Source organism: Macrotis lagotis, chromosome 5 (assembly GCF_037893015.1).
Source record: "Macrotis lagotis isolate mMagLag1 chromosome 5, bilby.v1.9.chrom.fasta, whole genome shotgun sequence".
NCBI lineage: Eukaryota > Metazoa > Chordata > Mammalia > Peramelemorphia > Peramelidae > Macrotis > Macrotis lagotis.
Window position 1 is genome coordinate 190590187 of NC_133662.1, and position 24665 is coordinate 190614851.

General features: G+C 35.8%; 1 long non-coding RNA gene across 4 annotated transcripts in view; it reads right to left on the reverse strand.

Annotated features, from left to right (window-relative positions):
* Nucleotides 1-973: 973 nt before the first annotated feature.
* LOC141488210 (uncharacterized) overlaps nucleotides 974-24665 on the reverse strand; it is a 146411-nt gene continuing 122719 nt past the window's right edge. For all 4 annotated transcript variants that reach the window (XR_012468614.1, XR_012468613.1, XR_012468615.1 and 1 more), the window contains one exon: nucleotides 974-3878. This is a non-coding gene — a long non-coding RNA (uncharacterized LOC141488210). The remainder of the gene's footprint in view (nucleotides 3879-24665) is intronic.

Consider the following 24665-nt stretch of genomic DNA (forward strand, 5'->3'; position numbering starts at 1 on the left):
ACATAGAAGTGAATTACAATATAGAAGAAGAAATGAAGAAAACAATTACAATAAAAGAAGGAATGTCTCTATACATGTAAAAATAAAGAACCTGAAGTTTGAATTGACTGAGAAAATTTAAGAATTCTAAGATTCCCAGAAGAATACAAGTAGGGGAAAAAACCCTTAACTCTCTAATGCAAAAAAATAAAACTGTCCAGAACTTCTGAACACAGCGAAAAAGTACCAAACTAAATAATTCATAGACCACTTCCAGGAAAAAAAGAGGCTGCACACTCAGATAGATAGTAGTTAAATTTAAAAATTCCACTGGGAATTTGAAGGGCAATAAATTCTGTGAACAACCAGAAGAAAGATCTGTAAATATAAAGGAAGATATATACCTAATTCTTATAACTTTAAATATGAATGGACTACACAAGCCAATAAAATGAGAAGGTGACAGACTGGATAAGAAAACAAAATCTCACAAGCTGTTGTTGCTTATATATGTAATAAACCAAAGACATGTGCAAAATAAAAATTGGGGGCAAGGAAATCAAGTGAAATCAAAAAATCAGGAGTTGAAATCATGCTATCAAAGTAAAATAAATATTTAAAATATAAAAAGGATAAATACAGAAACTATTATGCTAAGGAACCAAAGACAACAAAAAATTATCAATATTAAACTTATATGTTTCAAATGCCTTAAATCTAAATTCATAAAGAAAGAATTAACTGAATTCTAAGAATACATAGACCATAACACATTAGTGAGAGAAGATTTTAATGTTTCTCATTAAATTTGGATATTTATATAATAGTTATATAAAAAAGGGCACACACACATATATATAAATATATAAGAGCCTTATAAACTCTAAAGTTCTAGATGAATATTAAATATCCTTATTTTAATTAGTTTTACTTATTTTGGTTCTTTCATTGGAGGTAGAAAATGCTTCTTTTAGTTCTCTATTAACTGTGTTTATAATGAATGAAAAGAGCACTGATTTCAAATCATAGAGCTTGAATTTGAATATTAAATATGTTAATTTACTTCTCCAAGTACTTCCTCATGTAAAATGATGGAGGATGAACTTGTAAATCTCTAGGATTCCTTCCAATTTTAGAGAATTTTTTGTAAACTTTTTAAGCTAACCATATACTCTAGCACATCTTTTATGTGTACTTTGTTCAGACTTGGAATAATCATTTACTTCTTTAAGTCTCACTTTTTTCATCTGTAAAATAAGGAGGTGAGCATTGTGACCTTTAAAGTTGCTCTGATTTCTCAAAGTTAATGGTGTTCTGAACCATGAAAAATAACATGGTTTCTTTAGTTTGAAAAACAGTCCCCCCCAATAAAATAATTCTTCTCTAATTTGGTATTTCCTCACAGATAATATTGGGCTCATGCCATTTCCCCAGAAAAGCTAAGAAAAGAATAACTCAATTGGTTCCTATAAATAATCCAAAATTTCTAGAAATAAAGGATGGAAAACCTATGTTTACAGAAAATAAAATATTTTCAAGACCTTGGTTTTTATTTGTTCAATTAGACCTAGCAATGAAACCAGGAAAAATAAGTAAAATTAGCAAGAGGAATATTAATTATATTTCTATGTAAGGGCAATAATAGAATTTATATTGCATCTTTAAATTGACAAAGCACTTTATATATGCTATCTCCTTTGATAATCACCAGAAGCCTGAGAGGTAAGGTCTATTATTATCCCAAAGAAACAGTCTGAGTTTGGTTAGGTGACTTTCTTAGAGTCCCACATCTAGTAAGTATCTGAGGCAGGATTTAAATTCACAGCTTCTTAAGTATAAATACTTAATTCTCTTGATCATAGTGTTGCCTGTTTTATAATAAATAATTATAACATTGGACCAAAACATGTACTTCAATATGATCTTTCAATGCTTCCCCCATATGTGATGGGAGCAATCTTAACCTCATACTACTATAAAAATTAGGGAAGTTTTTTTTTTCCTTAGAAGATACTGAGTGGGCGGCTAGGTGGTGCAGTGGATAGAGCACCGGCCCTGGAGTCAGGAGTACCTGATTCAAATCTGGCATCAGACACTTAATAATTACCTAGCTGTGTGACCTTGGGCAAGCCACTTAATTCCAATGTCTTGCCAAAAACCTTTAAAAAAAAAAAGGATACTGAAACATTACTTGAAAAATGATTGACACAGAGGACTAAGGCTAAGATTTTTGATGTCTCTGATCACATGAGTTCAAATTAGCCATGATGACCTTGAGGAGAGAGAGAGGAGTTTCTGAGACTTGGCTAATTCTGAGGCAAGGAAGGTCTGCTCAACTGAATCACCTCAAATTGTCCTCAATACCTAACTTTTTTTGAATATCAAAATATCAACTTAAATATCACAAGCTGAATGACTTGTGAGTGTCTCATTTTGTTCCAATATACAACCCAAATTATCAGGGAACTTACTCAGTTAGATCCATGCCAGAACAACATATATGGATCAGATCTAGTATCTGATGTTAATTTCCTGGATCTTTCTGTTCTGTCCAATCGTATTAATGTGCCTAAGACATTTAAAATGTTGTAATCTAGTTCAATTCCACTGCATTTATTTTTAAAGAGATGCAATTTAACAATTAGATCCTTAACAGTATGGTTTCAGAAAGGGCTGGGGAACAGTCAATACAGTTTTTACTGGCCAACAACTCCAGGAGAAATGCCAGATGCAGAACAGAGGTCTGAACACAACATTTATTGATCTGACCAAGATCTTAATAAGTCATTAATGAAGGTTGATAGGTTGATATGACAAAATCTGGTTGCCCAGAGAAGTTGATCAGTCTTGTGTTCAGTTTCGTGATGGCATCCTTGCAGGTGTTCTGGATAATAAACAATACTCTTGTGCTTTTCCAGTCATCAATAGAGAAACAGAACTATGTTCTTGCTCTTATTATTTTTAGTTATGTTTTCAGCAATGTTATCAGATACCTTTAAAAAGACTGAAAATGGCATCAAGGTCAGCTACTTAATTTGAAAAGGCAACAAGATAAGACTAAAGTAGAGGGAGAGTTGGTGTGTGGCTTTCCATTCACAAATGATTGTGCACTCAATGCAACCTCTGAGACTGAGATACAACTGAGTTTGCATCAATTCTTTCACTTAATGCTAATTTTTGCCTGACAACACCAAGGAAAAAAAAAGGTTTTCTACCAGCCAGTCTCATACCATCCAAACATGGAACCACTGATTCCAGCAAATGGAAAAATTTTGACTGCTATAGATGAGTTCACTTGCCCTGGCAATATGCTTTCCAGGAATGTCCACTATGTCTAACCATATATGTACATTAGCATATCTTTTATGTGTACTTTGTTCAGACTTGGAATAATCATTTACCTCTTTAAGTCTCACTTTTTTCATCTATAAAATAAGGAGGTGAGCATTGTGACCTTTAAAGTTGCTCTGATGAGGTTAATACATGAATTGCCAGAGCTAGTTCAGTGTTTGGGAGACTCTAAAGTGAGAGTTCAATAGAAGAAGCATTAGGCTGCTTAACCAACTGAAGGTGTTGTTCCGTCCTCATTGTTGCATGCCTATGAATACTGGACAGTTTACCAGCACCATGCCAGAAAATTGAACCACTTCCATTTGAATTGTCTTAGAAAAATTCTGAAGATCATTGAGCAAGATAAGGTATTAAATATTGAAATTCCTTCTCAAACTAAACTGCCAAGTATTCAAATGGAGAACTCACCCAAGACCAGCACTCACATGGAGGTCAGAAGAAGCTCCCAAGGACTCTCTAAAGAACTTTGAAATTGATTGTGACACAAAGGAGACATTGGCACAGGAGCACCCAGCTTGGCATGCCCATATCAAAGAAGGCACTGGACTCTATAAGCAAAGCAAAATTTTAAGCACTAACTTAAAAGAAAAGTGACATGAAAAATTAGCAACATTTTCATTCCAAATAGTCGTACAGATTACTTGTGCTAGATCTGTAGTAGAGACTTCCAAGTTGGTATTGGTCTGATCTGCCACAGTTGGACACATAGTGATGCCATTTTGATCTTCTCCAGAAACAGAGGACAACAATGTTGAACATAATGAAGGACATAGCACAGTGCAAAAGTGCATTTGACTCAAATTCAAATCTTGTCTCTGTCAATTATTACCCATGATACCCAGGCAGATAGGTTAACCTCAATTTCTTAACTATCTAATGAGATAGACTAGATGTCCTCTAGGTTTATTCCAGCTCAATATCTATGAGCCTATGACTTGGAAAAGAGGAGCACAGGCTTGGCAGGGCTGAGCTGTGAACTATCACTAGAAAGGATAATCTTATTTCATGAAAATACAGATCCTTATTTCAGAGAGAGAGAGAGAGAGAGGTGAAGGATCTATCATTCTAGCTTTGGGTGAAAAACCTCTTTTTCTGCCAAGGGTCATTTGGATATTTATAACATCATTGACAAGCTGTAAGAAATTATCAAATTAATTTGGTCAAGCATTGAATCAATTCATCCCTAAATAACTCCTAGATTTAATGAATTTCAAGTCCTGCCTGTGGTTGCCATGGCAGTGGCAGACCAAATGATTTATTGGGTCATATATGTTCCTCCTCCCTTAGTCCCCCTCCCTTTGGTTGGTACAAGAATTCCTTCAGATAACACAGGTCACAATCCATCCATAACTTAGTGGACCAGTATTAGAGAATTTATTTTTATTTTTATTTTATTTTAAGGCAATGCCCAAGGCCACACAGCTAGGCAATTATTAAGTGTATGAGGTTGGATTTGAACTCAGGTCCTCCTGACTCCAGGGCCAGTGCTCTCTCCACTGCACCACTTAGCTAGTTGCCCAGTCTTAGAGAATTAATAGAGATTATGGGTCTTGTCTATTGTATAAGCTGTTAAGAGTCAGAGATGAGATTTGAACACAGGTTTTGCTGACATTGCACTTAGCACTATATCTTTTGTTATCCTGCCATATACAAACATATCACATACATACATATATAGATATATAGCTATAAAAATAAATAGAGTTTTATATTTAAACACATAGATATAGCTGTAAATATAAGTATGGTTATGTGATATGAAGAAGGAATAATAATAATAATTAACATTCATATATTTCTGTTATGTTCAGATATAGTATTAGGTGCTTGACAAATATTAGTTCATAACAACTTTGGGAGGTAGGTACTTTTATTATCATTTAACCTTTGGGAAAACTGGAGGGAAATGGAGCATAAGTGACTTGCCCTAGATCACACAGCCAGAATATTTCAGAAATAGGAACTAAATACAATTATTTTAAGTACTATCTTCTTTTCCTATGTTGTAATCATATACACATTTAGTGAGCAGCACCCTTTCCTAGGCCTCTTCCTCAATTCCTATAAGTACTAGCAAGTTGGATCCTTAAAAGATGATGAGTACTTCTTTTAGGATTCCAGGAATTGAGATTTCTAGTACTAGTCAAGAGGCCCCATTTAGAGTGTTCGCCACTAATTCGCACCCCAGTAGTTAGATTAAAAAAGAATTCATTAAACATTATTATGTTATCAGCACTGCGCTAAGGTATTTGAAAATATAGTGCATTAAGAATATCTCCCTAAAACCAGAGGCACGTTTGTCCCTTGTATTTATTATGCTTCTTGGGCGTGTAGGACTGAATTTAGAGAACATATATGGTTAATATGTAAAGCAGTAGTTTCTGGTTACAGGAAGTCTTTTTGTCCATCCTTGGAATTCTGATAAAATTCCTCAGGTAGAAGGCACTGGACTCTATAAGCAAAGCAAAATTTTAAGCACTAACTTAAAAGAAAAGTGACATGAGCTGTGAGGGTCAGTGCCCTTAGAGAATGCTAAAACCAATTGTCCTTAACATGTCTTTTAGCTCCCAGGTATGTTATCTCCTACTAAACCAGTCTTTTATAACATAAACACAGGAGAGAAAGGGAGCAAAACTCCCCCTCCACCACGTTGTACTTTGGTATAATCAAAAGGGGTCTGTCTCTTCAAGATGTTCTCAAGCTTGAAACTTCCCAACCTTTGCTTTTGAACTTTAAGCTGATTTACTATATTATCCATAGACCCATGTCCATGGGCATTACTAATTTTCTTCAGCCAATGACAACTATTTCCTTCATGTACTTCTGATTTTATCCAATGATCAAAATTCTTCCCATCTCCCAAATTTATTAGGGAACTGTTCACATCTAGTATACTCCTTTGATTGATTGATTGATTGATTGATTGGATCTTATTTGGTTTAGTTTGGGTAGAGTCAAAAACTCATCCTATAATTAGATGAGAGAGAAAAGAAAGAAAGATTTAGAGATGTTCAGCTATTGCTTCAGAGAAAGAAAGAAACAGTATATGTGGTTTTTTGTTTTGTTTTGTTTTTGGTAAACTGCCCTTTTCCCTGAAACTGTCAAGTTCACATATTTATACTGGGGCTAAGAAGTCTAGGAAAGAGTGAGTTGAGAGAGGAAAAGAGATACTTCTGACTCAAAAAAGAGATTTATAAGATGATCATCAATGTGTAAAGGGGCTATTTTTTGCTTTTTAAAAACAATTTGTTTTTGTTCCAAAATCCAAAAGAATTTACATTAATGATACTAGTGTGAAATTTAATATAGATTGAATAAGGTTAGTAAGAACAAGTTTTCTGGGAAAGAGTTGTTTTCTTGGTAGGAAAATTAGAGTCATTTTGGCAGATGTTGATTGGACCAGGTATAACTTCAATAGAGGGTGTCACAAGCTTAGCAGGAAATTTTTTATTCCACAATGCTCATTTTCCAATCTCAGCTCAACCTCACCTATAAAATTTGATGTGAAAGATAAACCTTCCAAATATAGAGCAAGGTGTTACACTGAAAAAATTTAGTTCAAGTTTAAGCAAATCCAAAATAAATTGAATCACAACATATACAACATTCAGAGCCATGCAATGAAAGAATAAGTTTTTTAGATATTCTACCTAGTCCTATTCCATTTGGAATCTCCAGGGTTTAAATGTTCTCCATGTGACATCAGATATAAAAGTCTTAGAGGTGATTTTATTCAGTTTTTTTTCACCAATTATTGTTTTTCAATTGTCTATTCACCACAGTGGAACTACAATAGTTATCCTCTTTTTTTAAGACTAGGAGTTCTCCAAACTGAAAACCTTAATCATCACATTCATAGATCTCTGACTTTAAACTCTTAACCATTATAAACCTGAACCTTTGAAAGGCATTATAAATTGCAGAACACATGCCCATATGAAATCTTTTGGCCACCATTTTGCTTCGAGATGGTCATTGTATCTCAAATATAACTTGAGAGGTATTGTAATCTATTTCACACTGCATCTAATTTTTATCAGATTCACTCAAATCCTTCCTACAGTTAAAATAAAACAAGTAAACTGATGAGAGGTAGTCAGGCTGAGAAAGAGACTTGGTTTCCACCACTCCCCTCCACTAAATAAGAACATTGAGTAATTAAAGAAAAGTCTATTAGAGGCTGCAAGTGAGAATCTGAGAGAATAGGTAAAACTATTTTAATGTGTTCCAGTGTTTGATCTATTCAAGAAACATTTTTCACTTTCACTTTTCAAATCTCACCCTAATAGCTATGCCCCTTCAACTAAAATATTTCCTTACCTTTGGAAAAATTGCTATTGGAGGAATATATTTGTTCAAATTGAACAGATCACTATGAAAAGTACTGGTATAACCCTAATAATACAGTTCCTTTTATTGTGGAGTTCTTTATGATATGAAACAAAGATTGTGGCAGGTTAGCATATGGAGAAGGAATGAATAGAGGAACTAGTCCATGACAAAACTACCTCATGGCTTCCTGGTGAAGGACAAAAGGGATCAAAAATTTGTAATAATAAAATGAATGCAAATGGACCCAATTCTGTAAGTTCTCAATGGTTAAAGTCTTCAGTAGGATAAGTTCACCTGGTCAGATTGTTGCTTTAATGAGGTCAAGGTCAAAAGTTGGCCCTTTCAGAGATATCAATTGGCTTCTTTTTGTTCCATAACCACAACCCTTATGTGGCTGACCCTCAGTTGATGGGGAGAAGGTAAGGAATATGATTAAGGCAATCAATACAAATCAACACAAATCTATCATCACCTCTAGAAAAACAAAGCTCACATCCCAATGTTGTCTTTGTTAGCCTATTGTGGACAATATACTCTCTTTGGTAACACAAACACAGTGCCCAGTATTATATTCCAAGTATATCTGACAAAAGCCAGACAGAATCTGCAATTTTCAAAGAAGATACTATCCTGCCTCCTTCCTCTGACTTTGACCCCCTACAAAACTCATTTCATAATAGACAAACTAGCTTGAACTATTTCATATCCAAGGAAACAACTCTCAGGCTCTGCCATGCTGTGACCACAAAGCTGTGTGTTATCTTTCCTTCACTCCAGTGAATCTGATTGTCATCTACTACTCATCCAACCCTAGACTTTGTGTTCAAGGCCTCTGAAGTTGGGAATCATTGAAGGACTATATAATAAAAACACGGAATATCTCCACAACTCACAGTGCACAACTCACAATATTCCCAAGTGTGGCTAGCAAATAGATAAAAAAAATAAAAGATAGATATTATTTTAAAACTAAGGCATTATGCTGGTGACTTTGCTAGCGGAACATTGACCTTCTTTACTCATGATTACTAAGTTTGACTGTTAAGTTCTTGTTTTCCCTCAATGTTTTCCTAACAATCAGTGAATAATGAGCAAACAATCACCAAATCCATAAGTGCTGGATGTAACAGCTCAGATAACAAGTTCTTATAATAACATACAGAACAACAAGACAGTATCTTGGGCCAAAACTGGATTTTCCTGTTATGTAGGGAAGTTGTGGAATTACTTTTTAAATAAGCTAATTCTTAGAAGTAAAGGACTACAAACTTGAAGGTTGTAGAGGACACAAGAACAATAATTTTCCAAGCCTTCAGCTTTCTTTCCTCAGTGATCTTCAGTCCAAAGTCATGCATGATAAAGACTCTTCCCTAAACATCCCCCCCACCCCTTTCCTTGCCTCTTATTCTATCCTTATCCTATCCCATGAGGTTTGTGAATTGCTGCCTTTTTGTTGTATGATCCTTCTATGATTCCAAGTTTCAGAGGCCTTAAACACAAAGCATAGGGTTGGATGAGTAGTAGATGACAATCAGACTCACTAGGGGGAAAGAAGGGCAACATACAGGTGTTGTCATAGCATGGCTGAGTCTGAGAATTGTTTCCTTGGATGTGGAGTAGTTCAAGCCAGTTTTTCTATTCTGAAATGAGTTTTGGAAGGGGGTCAGAGTCAGAGGAAGAAGGCAAAATAGACAGAAAGAGGAAAGGAAAGGAATAAGTATTTATGCATTTACCTGTTCTATGGCAAGCACTCTTCTAAGTGTATTACAAATATTATCTCATATTTCCCTTACAAAATCATGTGACATAGATGTCAATATTCCCATTTTTACAGTTGAAGAAACTAAGGCAAAGAGAGATTAGGTGACTTGCCTGGGAATCACATAACTAGGAAATGAATAACTGAAGGAAAAATGATGAAAATAGATAGTACTATTTATCTAATCCCAATTTTCCTTGAACAAAATATGACAACAATTTGATCTAGTCAACTTTTCAGCTACCTTTGTAGCTGTTGCAATTTTGAAAATGCAACACCAAAATGTGAAAGATCATACCCAAAAGTTGTAATCAAATGGACCAATGTCCTCAATGGACAAAAGTCAAACAGCTATAATTCTGTTTAATAATTTTATCAATAATTTAGATGTCATGGATCATACAGTTTCCCAAATTTGTAGGTATAGGCACAAAGATGGAGAGATTGTTAAAATGTTCATTGAAAGAGAAATGATCCAAAATTTCTCTAACTGACAAAAAGGGTGGAAATTAATAAGATACAATTTAATAGAGATTACTATAAGGTCCCATACTTTGATTAAAAAAATTGGCAAGTATTAGATGAGGAAAATATGACTAGACATTTAGTTTATGTAAAAAGGATATATAGGCTTCTGATGAATGGCGAATTCAATGAAGCAGTAATATGAGGTGACTACCAATGACAAGTAACCAAGTGAACAGTAAATTGGTGCTTTTAATCTTAATGTATTCTGCTTTGAGACACATCATATTTGTAGGTATTATCTTTGTCCTACTGTGCTTCGTTTGAGGCACAACATTTTAAGAAAAGTATTGACAATTTGGAGAACATTTAAAGAGTATGACCTTTAATCTATGAGGATAGATCAAAGGAACTAAAAGATAATATAGACTTTCTTGTATTATGCTCTCAGACTCAGGAGAATCTGAGTTCAAACCCATCCTCAGACACTAACCAACTGTGTAACCATGGGCAAATCAATTAACCCCAATCACCTAAGGGAAAAAACCAAACCAAACCAAAGCATAAAACTAAAAACCCTTATGATTTGCTTGTAATAGGCTAGTGGCTCCCAAAGGGGAATCCAACTTGTATAAAAGCATGAGCTCATGGGTTGCTAAAACATTTCCAAATTCCTGATAAACTTTCTCAAGATGGAAATATACTGAGTATTCCAAATATTGATGTGCACTAAATTTGGAATAGGAAGATCTAAATTCTAATCCCATTTTCTTTAATGGTGCCCTCAAATGTTAATGTTTATGCCTAAAATGTTATTGTCTTGCCTTCTGAACTTTTCTCTTCTGCTCTGTGCATATCCTGTTCATGCCTAGTTGTAGATGTTTCTCCCCCCATTAGAATGTGAGTTCTTTTCAATCAATCAGCAAAAATTTATTAAGCATCTATTATATATCAAGTGCATAGGCTCTAAGTCCTGAATATACAAAAGAGGGAAAAAAACAGTACCTGCCCTCAAGGAGCTTACAATTCAATAGGGAGATACGACATGCAAACGAATGTATACAAAGCAAGCTACATATGGAATAAATAGGAAACAAATGAGAGCAGATACTGCTTATACTACCTCAGAAGTATTTCTCATATTGGAAGAATCCTCTACCCCTGTGGTCTCACCTTCTAATTGGGATGTTCATCTTAGAACTTCCAATTTCAGAAGAAGTCACAGGTCAAACATGTCTTCATCAATATCTGGACTGGATTGAAGATTCATTTCCACAGGACTTTCTCTACTATTCCCCCCTCTCAATTGGATAGTTCTCTCCCCTCATTGTTGTTGATTCACTCTTCAGACGTGTCCAACTCTTTGTGACGCATTTGGGGTTTTCTTGGCAAAGATACTGGAGTGGTTTGTCATTTCCTTCTCCAGTTCACTTTACAAAACAGGAACTAAGGCAGACAGGGTGAAGTGACTTGCCCAGGGTCACACAGTAAATATCTGAGACCAGATTTGAACTCAGGATGATGAGTCTTCCTGACTCAAGATCTGGTATTTTAGCCATTTTGCCACCCAGCTGCCCAGACTATATACCATCTCTCTTATCTTTGTAGTTCTCTTTTATATGACTTTCAGTCATATATGACTGCTATCTTTTATATGACAGTTCCTTCATATGACAGTCTTATATGACAGTTCTCTTTTATATGACTTTCAGTTCTCTTTCCCCCATTAGAATGTAAATTCCTTGAAAGCAAGGATTATTTTCCATTTCTGTTTGCATTCCCATGGCCAGGCTCATAATAAATACTTAAGAAATTCTTTTTGCATGATTTATTGACTGAATATAAATTTCACAGTAGTTGCTAATCTTCATCAATGGAAGTAGTTTCTACTCTACAAGTTTCCTTTGCTGGTGAAATTCCAGGTCTATATCTAAATGAAAAAAATCAAAAACAAAACAAGAAACTATCACAGTGGACCTCAAAGTAAATAGTTACATATTCAGAGAATAAAAACCTCACAGTAAAGGCTATGATTCAGAGTGTCCTTGTGTAAAATGGACAACCATCATTTTTCTCACCTCTACCCATGCCACACATATGGGTTGCCAAGATGAGAAATGGATTATCTATCCTTTTTATCTATTTCTGCTTCATGTTGCTTAGTTATTAAAAAGTGATTCAAATTATTTCCCAAGAGGATGGCTAACAAGCTGTTTTCCTATACCCAATGAGGTAAGAAGAAGAGGAAATGGCTTTTATTATAGCAAAGGAGATATAGATTGGATGTAAGCAGGAATTTCTTGACAGTACTTAATATTGGTGAAGCCTGTTATATAGCCCTCAAAAATACAAGGAAAGCTCATATGGCCAAGTTTCTTAAAGATGGGATGGAGGTGGAGGTGGATTCTTTTTAAGTGTTTACTAGTCCTAAGATTCTACATCATTAAAAACAATTCTCCAGGCTCTGGCCTGATTAGATGATAAGCAAAGATTTAAGAACAATCTTAAGCTTTTAAGCTTTTAAAAATCTTAAGCACCTGACTTCAAGCTAATCATTCTTTATGAAGAAAAAATAAAATAAGAGTTTTACCTCTGCTTGAATTAATAAAGAGTTTGTAGGAATAAATATGTTGGTACGGTAGAAGTCCCATAAGGGTGAGCTTCATAGGTTCATTGCCTTAAAGGTAGAAGAAATCTATGGGTACTGGTCAATGTAAAAGACATTTTAAGAGCTTCAACAAATGAACAAAATATGGCACCTGACTTCAAAGTTGAATTAATAAAGAGTTTAGAGGAATAAATGTGTGTGTACAGTGGAAGTCCCATGAGGGTAGGCTTCATGGGTTCATTGACTTAAAGGTAGAAGAAAGCTTAGAGGCCATCTAATGGTCTCATTTTTCAGATGAGAAACTGAGATCCAGAGAGATAAACTGGTTTATGCAAGGTCACACAGGTGTTAAGCAGCAGAACTGGTCTTACAAATACATCTCTAGCCATATACTGAGTGAAAAGAACAGTTGTTCGAATGAATGAATGAATGAATGATCTTGGTTGGGGAGTTAACAAACTGAAGACATCCTTCCTCCCCCTTCACCAATTGATATAACCCAAATAGCTTATATGAATAGTTACAAAGTAAAATGAATTAATGTGGAAGAAACTGAGAAAGGTTTCTGATTAAAATCTCAACAATTGCTTTGCAATAAGCACAAGGGTAGTTCTCCTGAGAGATAACACTGAACTTCAAAATACAAATTGGCCTTGAATTCCTGCCAGTATTGGGGAATCTCCTCTTTAATACCCACATACTATTGATAAAAGCCAAAGCATGAAGGATAGAACATACATTGACTGATGGGACTGCCAACCAATCATCTCAAGAACACACAGAGAATTATCATTGCTTTCCAAGTTCTCTGTTGATGTGATTCATCCAAAATCCTGACTGGATTGTATAAATACTGCAAAAAAAGAGCTGTTTACATTTTCAGATAGACCACATCTGTTTGTGCATTATGCAAATCAAGGCAGCTTCATTTTCAGCAAACACGGCCCATTTCCTCTAGATTTTGCCCGTGTTAAGGAATTTTCTTGGTTTCCCTGGAATAATTCCCAAGGATAAAGCAGTAATTACTCTAAGTGGCTTCCCCACCTCTGATTTCTGAAACAAATTACAGAATCTTTGAGTAAGAAGCAACTCTAAAATTCATCTGGTCCAATCCCATCCCTATAGGAGTCTCTTTCAGAATATCAACCTCTTACATTAGATGCTATGGCTTGCTCCAACAGCCATCTACTTTTTTCCTAGCTCTAAACTTTGAGACGAAATAAGATATCTTTGCCTTCCTCTGCCTCAGCATCACTGAAATGCCTGCAAAAACTATATTCAGATTTCTAAGGATCCCAATTTTTATTCTTTTTGAATAAATGACATTTTGCCTTTGTTTGTTATAAAACAATAGGATCACAATACATTGTTAGATAACTGAGTGGTCTTTAAAAAAGGAAAAGAGAGCCTCCCATCCACAGTTTATCCCAGATAAGCTATTTCTTCTGAAAACTTCTCAGAACTCAGAAAATAAAACATATTCTGGTAAATTCCCCGAATTGGTATCCTGGCTCTCCTTCACCCTCATGAGGAAATAATCAGATGATGTAGAGATTTACATATGATGATAAAAACTAACTATTTTCCTGTATTAATAGCCTCCAATTGCTGGACACAGACAGGCTTCCACAATTGGTTGGGTGGTGATTTCATCTCCACATCTGGAGTAATTTATAATTATGACTCAATGAACTGACTTTCTTATTTGTGTACAACATACACACACACACACACACACACACACACACACACACACACACACACACTTTTTTCCTCCCTTGGAACCTCTGTCTTTGGTTTCACTGTAACCCTGAGGGTCTTTGCAAGAGCTCAGATGTTCTTGATACAGACTATGTTTTGCCCCCAAACTAATTCCTCATTATTTACCTCATTGGACCAAAGTACTTACTTTTATAGAGATCCCAACACTCATTTTAGTATTATATGTGAGGATAATAATAATGTGCATTAATCTCACTTCTTCCTCCAGAAAATTACAAGAGCATAGGAACTCATGCAAATGCATTTTTTCTTATGAGCCCATACTAAAAGTTTGTAAAAAGATCATAATATTAGGGAGTATGCCTTCCAGATACATGGGTTGGTCCTTAGCAGTAAGTTTTACTATTCTTTTGCCAGGGACTCAGGAGATTAAGCAACACATTAATCCTAGTAGCACATTAGCTGGATGGTTACCTGGTTGGAGTCTTTCATTTTAGAGGAAAAGCAATTTTAAGGAAACTGAGTCCAAGGTCAGTGAGACTCCAAGTCCAACACTTTTTACAATGTCAGACATTGCTTCCCCAACCTCAGAGTATGCACTCAGACTGGCCTCCAAATCTAAAAAGATCCCCATTAAGGGAAGTTGTAAGTAATCTGGCTCACCACAGCTATGGATACAAACACCTGCTTTTCCATCAGCTCTTCCATATCCAGCCCTCCTATTTCCCTTGTCTCCTTTCTTAAACCTGACCAACTTACTAAGTTCTCTAAGTCTGTACATGTTACCTTGGGTTCTGATAGGAAGGTACCTGTGTGTGGGTGGTCACCCTAGCAGGTGCTGCAGAATGGAAGGTACTGACAATTGAATTCCTATGCAGTTCCTCTCTGGAGGCTTTGCTTGTTCTCCTAAAATCAGTTAGGATGAGAAAAAAAGGCCATCTGTGAATTTTGGCACATCTTGAGTTCAAGCCTTGATTCCTTTCTGCATGGTGGTTTTATCTAACCCAGGACCATAAATAACTGTCAGGTTAGGCCTAGGCGTGCAAATGTTACTGTACACCCATTGTGAAAGCTTCCTTTCATGTGGGCATCCTCTGAAACCGGGCAGCCCCATTCCTGCACCCTCAGTTACGCCAGCCTCTGTTCCAACCACCCTTTTGCGGATGTGCAGTTTGTTGTGAAAGACAAATGACCACAGCTATTAAAGGCAGTCTTGTTCAGAGCTCTCCCTATGGTAGCATTGTAATGGTTCCCCATAATTGAGAGGGGGAGGGGAGAAAGCAAACAGACTGAGAGGAGGTTGAATTTTCTCCCTTTTCCCCATTTTTAAAAATTAAGCACATTACTATATAGCTTTGAAGTTTCAAAGGTGACTACCAAAGATGCTTCATCCTCTTTCATTCTTTAGTAACAAGGGTTACAGGCACTGAATCTGCTCATGATTGGTTCTCTTCTACTCTTTTTTTCTCCCATTTGTTGCCATGATCAATCAACAAATATATGTTGAACATCTACTATCACTGAGGCACTGTACTAGTTTGAGACAGAGTTCTACTCCTAAGGAATTCATTTTTTAGATGTGGAGATGAGGAATTTATTTGTAAGAAACAAGTAACATGAAAAATTCAGAGAAACTTGAAAAGACATGTCTGAACTGAGGTGGAGGCAAATAAGTAGAACCAAGAAAGTAATTTATAGGTAGACTATATGAATGTAAAAAGAACTACATCATGGAAATACACACAAACTCACTGCAGTGACCCTGCCCCAGTCATTTAGGAATAGATTATGGGGCACCTGGATCTGCAGCAGTGGTGCCCTTTACAGACATCTCAACCTAGGTATTACCAAGGACAACTTGGAAGATCAGTAGGAAAACTCTGCCATACCTGGGTGAGAGTGGAGAACAATCCAGCATAGGTCTTAGCAGTGCAGACCCAACCCTAATGGACCAGAAACAGGTCTCAGGAGTCACCCAGCAGCTATTTCCAGAGCACTCAGCCCAAGGACAGTGAGGGGGTCGGGGTCAGGGGAGATAACAGAGATCGCTTTGCTCTCCTTGAGACAGGACCCTATTGCTTTGCCCATACTCATATCCAGGTTATAGTCTAGGGTCCCAGTGCCAGGAAGAGTAGCTGAAGCACAACAGAGCTTACTACCATAGAGGAGCAGAGACCCTCCTCATGGTTCCAGGGCAGAAAGGAGTGCTTGTGGTCATTCACAGACCAGAGCACAGGCCGGGAGAGCAGTCATAGCCTCTCATAAGACCTTAGAGGAATTGAAAATTTGCAGGTCCCTGAAGGTATTTCTGAAAATAGCTGCAAAAACCCTCAAAAATTTGGAACATTGAGTCCTTCAATATGGAAGCAAAGCTCCACCTTAACAAGGAATTAAATCATATCCTGGGAATATGAACAAACAACAGAAGAAAAAAATCAAATCATAGACAACTACTTTAGTCATATGGAAGATCAAAAATACATACTCAGAAGATAAAAAAGTCAAAGCTTCTGCATCTAAAAACCCCAAGAAAAATATGAATTTGTCTCAGGTCATGGAAGAACTCAACAAAGGATTTGAAAATCAAGTAAGGGAGGTAGAGGAAAAATTAGAAAGAGAAATGAGAGCAATGTGGGAAAATCATGAAAACCTAGTCAGCAACTTGGTGAAGGAGATACAAAAAAAAAAAACCTGAAGAAAATAACATCTTAAAAACCAGAGTGGACCAAATGGGAAAAAATGGTCCAAAAGGCCAAGGAGGAGAAGAATGCCTTAAGAAGTAGAATTGACCAATTGGAAAAGAAAATACAAAAGCTCTCTGAAGAAAGTAATTCTTTAAAATACATTATGGAGGAAAGGAAAGTTGATGACTTTGTGAGAAATTAAGAAACAATAAAACAAAAGCAAAGGATGAAAAACTTGAAGAAAATGTGAAATATCTCCCTGGAAAAGCAACTGAGATGGAAAACAGATCTAGGAGAGATAATTTTAAAAATATTGTATCACCTAAAATCCATGACCAAAAATAGATTCTAGATGTCCTTTTTCTCAGGAAATTAAGGAAAACTGTCCTATATTCTAGAAGCAAAGGGTAAAATAGAAATTGAAAGAATCCACCAATCACTTCCTGAAAGAGATCCAAAATGAAAACTGCTGGGAAAATTATAGTCAAATTTCAGAACTCCCAAGTCAAGGAGAAATTATTGCAGGCATCCAGAAAGAAACAATTCAAATATCATGGAACCACAGTCAGGATGACGCAAAATTTTGTAGCTTTTACATTAAGGGATCATAGGATTTGGAATGTGATATTCCAGAAGGCAAAAGAGCTTGTATTGCAACCAAGAATCAACTACCCAGTGAAATTGAACTTCTTCAATTAAGGGGAAAAGATAGATATTCAATGAAATAGGGAACTTTCAAACTTTCCTGATGTAATGAACAGAAAATTTGTTCTTCAAATACAAAACTCAAGGGATGCATAAAACAGGTAAACAGGAAAGGCAAATCATAAGGAACTTAATGATGTTGAATTGCTTATATTCCTGCATGGGAAGATGATCCTGATAACTCATATGAACTTTCTCATTCATTAGGGCAGTTGAAAGGAATATATATATATATATATATATATATATATATATATATATATATATATATATATATATATATAGAGAGAGAGAGAGAGAGAGAGAGAGAGAGAGAAGGCATAGGTGGGAGCTGAATTTGAAGGGATAATATATTAAAAAGATGGAATTAATGGGTGAGAGAAGAATGTACTAGGAGAAAGAGAAAGGGGGAGGTAGAAGGTGGTAAGTTATTTCACTTAAAAGCAAGAGGTGCAGCTAGGTGGTGCAGTGGATAGAGCACTGGCCCTGGAGTCAGGAGTACCTGAGTTCAAATCCAGCCTCAGACACTTAATAATTACCTAGCTGTGTGGCCTTGGGCAAGCCACTTAACCCCATTGCCTTGAAAAGATTAAAAAAAAAAGAGGCAAGGAAAAGCTTTTGGAAGGGGGCGGGGGTGAAGGAACCTTACTCTCATTGGAATTGTCTCAGAGAGGTAATAAAATACACACTCAATTGGGTATTAAATCTTACTAAATATAACTTACTAAAGAGGAAAGTAGGAGAGGAAAGGAATGGGAGAAAGGGGGAGGAACCTGTAGGTGATAACAGGGAGGGAAGATTTTGGGAGGGGGTAATCAGATGCAAAACACTTTTAAGGAAGGACAGGGTGAAAGGAGAGAGAGAATAGAATAAAATGGGGGGAAATAGGATGGGGAAACACAGCAATATTAACTACAGGGGGAAAATATTGAAACAAGCTTCCCTGATAAAGACCTCATTTCTCAAACATAGAACCGAGTCAATTTTATAAAAAATAAGAACTATTTCTCAATCTATAAATGATCAAGAGGTATGAACAGTTTTCAGATGAGATTATTAATGCAATCTATTTAAATCATGTTTTAAATTTCCTAACTCACTATTGATAGGAGAAATGCAGGTTGGAACACATCTTATACCTATATTAGATTCGTTAATAGGGGAAACTGATGAGATGTTGAGAGAAAATGACAATTGTTGGAAAGGTAGGTAGGTAAATTGAGATATAGAGGCACTGTTGGAGGAGTTGTGAAATGATTCAACTGTAGAGCAATTTGTAACTATGCCCAAAGGGCTATAAAACCATGCCTACCCTTTGGCACTGCTAGATCTATATTCCAGAAGAAATGAAATACCAGAAGAAAAGAGCCATTGACTACTTATTTGATATTGACCAAGCCTCCAGGCCTCAATTTCTTTGTCTAATAATTGAAGCAATCAGGTTAGATGGTAGGTAAGTTCCCACCTCTGACACTTTCTTCCTTTCCTTTTCCAAAAAATGAGGATGTTGGACTAAATGGTCTTGAAGGTCCCTTCAAACTTTAAATCAATGATCCTCTCTCAGCAAATTAAGAGTATCAATAAGATCTTTTTTAAAGGAAGAAATCATAGAAATATGGGAAATCCACCAACAATGTAAAGAAGTATATGGTGTCAGAGGTCTATCTTATGATAAAACATTCATTCTTTCATTTGTGTCCATTAACTATTTCTTGATCACCTGCCATGTGTAAGACACTGGCTAACACTCCCTCTACTCCACTGTCCCAACTCTTAACAGCAAATCTTTCATTTCTTCACACCAATAAGTTGCCCTACTGAAGAGAACCACCAGTCTGGAGCACCAAGTTAGGTTGCCCTGCCCAAGGAGTGGAAGATAAAAGCCTTTCTGAAGAATAGCTATTGATGACAAAATGTCATCCCATCCAACATAAGTCACAACCCAATGATGGTTGTGGCAAATTGCCAATCTTCAGGTCCTGAGGAAATTGCCTACTTTTCTAGTTCTCAAACCTGAGCTAGCTGCCCTTTTGGAGTTTTGCTTAAACATTACCAACAGGTTTTCCTTCCCCTGACTCTCTCTGTACCTGCAGAACAGTCTAGTTAATAGTGATTCTAGCTAATAGCAATTCTAACTAATAGCAATCACACTTGAGGTTTCTGTATGAAGTTCATATGATGGGCTTCTTGTTGCTTCCATTACTCATTGGGCAAAATAATCCAGGCTCAATGAAGTTCTGGACCTCACCGTTTGAGAAGGAAATGAAGAGAGTAAAGGGCATGGAGACGAGAACAATCAGGAGAGTGAATAGCTTCAAGTTCATGTCCTATCAGGATCAGTTGTAGGACCTAAGGAAGAAAAGGTTTAGGGGAGGATGTGACAGCTGTGTTCAAGTATTTATAGGGCTGTCATATGGAAGGGGGATTAAGTTTGCTCTGCTTTTCCCCAAGAGATAGAATTAGGAGCAAAAAGGTTGGGTGTGTCTGCGAAGTAAATTTAGTACTAATGACAGGGAAAGGTCCTTAAAATCAGAATAATCCCAGAGTGAAAACAGTCACCTTTGGAAGTAGCTGGCTTTCCTTTATCAAAAGCTTTCAAGCAAAGACTGAATAATAACTTAGACTCTCAGAGAGGCAAATTACCCTATTTTCTATTTCCCACACACAGGACATGACATCGCCTGTCTTTATACCTTTTTCGGTGTTCATCCCTCCATACCTAGAAGGCACTCCTGTGAACCTTTGCTTTATAGAATCCCTCTCTTCCATGAAGATGTAGCTAAAATGCTATCTTCTGAATGAAATCTTTCCTGATATATTCCAGTACTAGTGCCTTCCCTGACAAACTCCTTTGTATATACTGTATGTATTTCTATTTGTTAATTTTTGATTTATGCATATTTGTATGTACTTGGGTTATCTATTAGGATGGAAACTTATTTCAGGTACAGTTGTTTACTTCTTGTACTTAGATTAAAGTGTCTAGCACTTTGTAGTTATAGATTGATGAGAAAATCATTCAGAATTACTCAAATTGGACACAAGCACAGGGAAAGTATCAGTTTAATCAGATTTTTTTTCCCTTGGCTCTTGGTCTTTCTTTGAATAGCTTCTCTAAATGTTATAAAATCATAAATTCTCAGAGTTCACAAGGATTGCAGAGCTTATTCCATCCAAAACTTTACTGGAATTACCTTTATAAAAATTCTCCACAGATATGCATTCAGTTTCTTCTTGACCACCTCCAATGTTAGGAATCTACACTGACCTTAAAAAGAGTTCATTCCATTTGAAGGTAGTTCTTATTCAAAAAAGTTCCTTCATTATATTAAGTTGAAATCTGTTTCTTTGTAACTTTCACCCATTGGTCCTCATTCTATCTTGTGAAGAAAGAATAAGTATAATCCTGTCCTATATGACCATCATTCAAATATTTTAAGTATACAGAACATCTCTCCTCTGTCCTTTTAATACTAGGTTAAACAGTCAGTTTCTTCAACAATCAGTGTGTGGCATGATTTAATCTCCTCTCACCAGTATTGGTCACCCTCCTCTAGTCTCTATTTTGACAATTTGCTTCCTAAAATTTGATCTCCAGTTTTCCAAATGTGTTCTAATAAGGGCCAAGTGTAATTGAACTATTTCCTCCCTCACTCTGGACCTATCCTTATTGTAGCCTAAATTTTGCTCCAGGTTTTTTTTGTTACAGTGATGATTATTATTGAAATTATTAAAACCCACAGGTTTTAATATAGGAACTATAATCTAGCTTCATTTCCTTCACCTTTAACTGAGAAATTGATTTTTAAAAATTTCAAGTATAGAGCATTATATCCTGTTACTCACTTAGGCTAAACAATTTGTAAATGGCAGAGCTGCATCTCAAAATCATCTCTTCTGGCCCTAGGTCCTGTGCTTTATATAGAACACCACACTTACTCTCAGGAGTTTCAACCTGTATGCTGTTCTTTACACATATATTTGGAATGCAGCCACGTGCAAGGTTGTTATTTAACAGAGATGGAGAAAGTACAAGGAAGGACAAATAAATCCATCACAGTTCGGGGTGAGTCTGTTGAAGGATAAAGATAAAAGATAAGGGCTCTTTATTTTGCAAAGATGTAGTTTGTAAGGCTTATCCTCAAAACCTGAGGATATCTGTATATCTAATCAGAATACTGATCAGTTCTTGAAGCTTCAGAGAGACAAACTAAGAACAAACATTCAAATATGCTGCCTTGGATGGTAATAATCAACAGGAGAATCCAATGTGCCAAGTGGTAGTATAAATTAAAAGTTCTTGGAGAAGGATGGAGTAGGTGTCTGGATCTTTGATTTCATCATTTAGAGAAGTCCTCCTAGGAAAACTTCTTCAACTGATGCATCAATTCATTTGGGATGGATGAATGAAAGTAGTAATTATTAAGTCTTCCTATGTTCTAGTTCCTATGCTAAAGGAAAGAAAGATGCATTTATAGAATGCGTATGGGAATTTTTTACAACTATTAGCTCATTTGTTTCTCAGTGGGAAAGAGGTGTTATTATTAAGCTCATTTTAAAGTTGAGGAAACTGAGACAAATAGAAATTAAGTGGCTTTCCCAGGATCATACAGCAAGGAAGTGTCTGAGGTTAGTTTTGAACTCAGCTCTTCCTAACTCCAATTCTAATACTCTGCCCTATGCCATCAGCTGCCTTTATGCTAAATGAAAGTAAAACAACCCTATCCCTCCAGAAATTCATAGAAAAAGACAATATCTATTGAGAAATGGAGTCAGCAGGGGTTAATTTTGTTTGGGAAGTCATAAGTGAATAGTCATAGGCAGGATTGTGCTGGTAAATGTTTGACAACCAGCAAAAATAACCCAGGATACACTTTTAAGTTTCTTACCATTTTATTAAGTCTAGACAATCAAGAAAGATAAAAATCAAACCCTGATTTGTAGTGTTTACCTAATTTCTGAAGTGTAAATTCTTATACTGAAAATTTAGCAATCAGGTTAAACCTGCAAAAAGTGGCTACAGCTCACCTCTGGTCATGGGACGATTGAGTGACATAATCTTTCCCTGCTATAAAGTGCTAGCTTTGACTTGATTATTGTTCCTAGAGTTAGACAAGAGCATGGGCAGGGATGTTACTACCCAGTAGTTTGCCATTAAAACAGCTGGAGAGTCAACCATTTCACTCTCCTACTCATTAAATCCCACTGACTACTGATTGGATCCAAGATAAAAAATATCAGCAAGTATATCTGGAACTTAAAATCCTTCACAATCCTACAATCCTTTTCTTCTAGCCTCATTATTCATTACTCCCCTTTCTACATTCAATGGTTCAATTAAAATGCTTTCTCTATTCCTTCCTCCACCTCTCATCTCCACACTTTTTCATTAGTTGTCTGTCAATGCACTCCATCTGCCTGATAGAGTTCCCCTCTTCCGTCAAGTCACAATCTTCACAACTATCAGCGACACGTCTTTCCAAATTCCAATATCTACTCATTATGCTCCTTAATTCCCTAGTATTTAACCACTTTTCATTTTTTTATATTTATTCTGTTTATATTATATATATTATATGTATAATATATATTAAGGGAGACATGTTATCTCCCTTAATAAAATAAGAACTGTTCAACCATGATGGAAGCAGCTCCTCTCAGCAGGTTAGAGAGCTAGGACAACCCTGGGAGATGTGTTATGGACAAGGCCATTCACAACCAGAGGAAAAAACAAACAAACAAACCAACAAACAAAACCAAAACCACAGAATTTGAAGGGATACTATGTTCACTTTTTTTTAAATTTCTCTCATTTTTCCTTCCTATCCTATAGTTTTTAAAAATTTTCTCTTAATCCTAATTCCTCATATACAAAATGACTAATATGTAAACATGTCAAACACAAATGTACAATGTACAACTTTACCAGACTGCTCACCACTGAGGAGACAGGGGTGGGAAGGGAGAATGGTAAAAAATGTGGAACTTATAAATACCTTGCAAGTGGATGAATGCTGAAAAACTTTTCCAACTTGAAATTAGAAAAATAAAATAAAATATCAATTAAAAATAGAATATTAATTCTTTGGGCATAGAAATGGTTTCAGTTTTGGTACCTTTATCCTCAGAGCACCTACCTCACTGAAGTTTGCAAGAATAAACTAAAGTAATATTTGCAAAGCATTTTGCACACCTCAAAATTCTGTTGTTATTCTAGTGCAGTATTTGGTACATGGTAGGTTCTTTTTTCTTATTCTGAACTTAAGAAATAAAACAAGCATTTTCACAACATAATGGAAAAGGGGGGAAAGATGATTATATATGAAACTGAAAAATCTCATCTCCAGCTGGCTATTTCTTTTAAATATATAATAAAATTATTATATAACTTTTCCCCTTTTTTCTTTCCTCCCCCCCATAAATGACTATCATTAGGCACACATAAACATGGTGAGAGATTTAGAGTTATAGAATCATTCTATACATAATTCTATTTATCAATTATTTCTCTGGTTGCAGATAGCATCTTCTTTCCTATGTCTTTTTTAGTTAATTTGGGTACCTAAAACAGACAAAATTATTTCACTAAAAATTGTTCTTAAAAAAAATATTATTGTATGCAGTAGGGTCTTATGAAGTACTTATAAATTGATATAATGATTGATCCCGGTTACCCAAGGTTATGTTATGCTATGCTGCATCTAGACTTATGTGTCTAGGCAAAACTCTAAGTCAAGGAATGACAAAAAAATAGTCTGAGGTTCAATCTAGCTTTCCGCCAATATTTCTTAGAGCATGCAAGATAAGAAAGACACATTTTTAAATGAAATATTTCATATAATATTATAATAATCAAACATGTTAATATTGAATATTAAATTAAACATTTTAGATATAAAAATATTCTTAGCTTGCAGGTCATATAAAACAGGTGACAGATCAGATTTGGCCCCCTGACTATATTTTATCAATTCCTACCCAAAGTTCCAATAAACATATCTGCCTTTACTACAAATGTTTACCTTCCATTCTTCCAGTATTATTGAAGCCTTTTTCTATG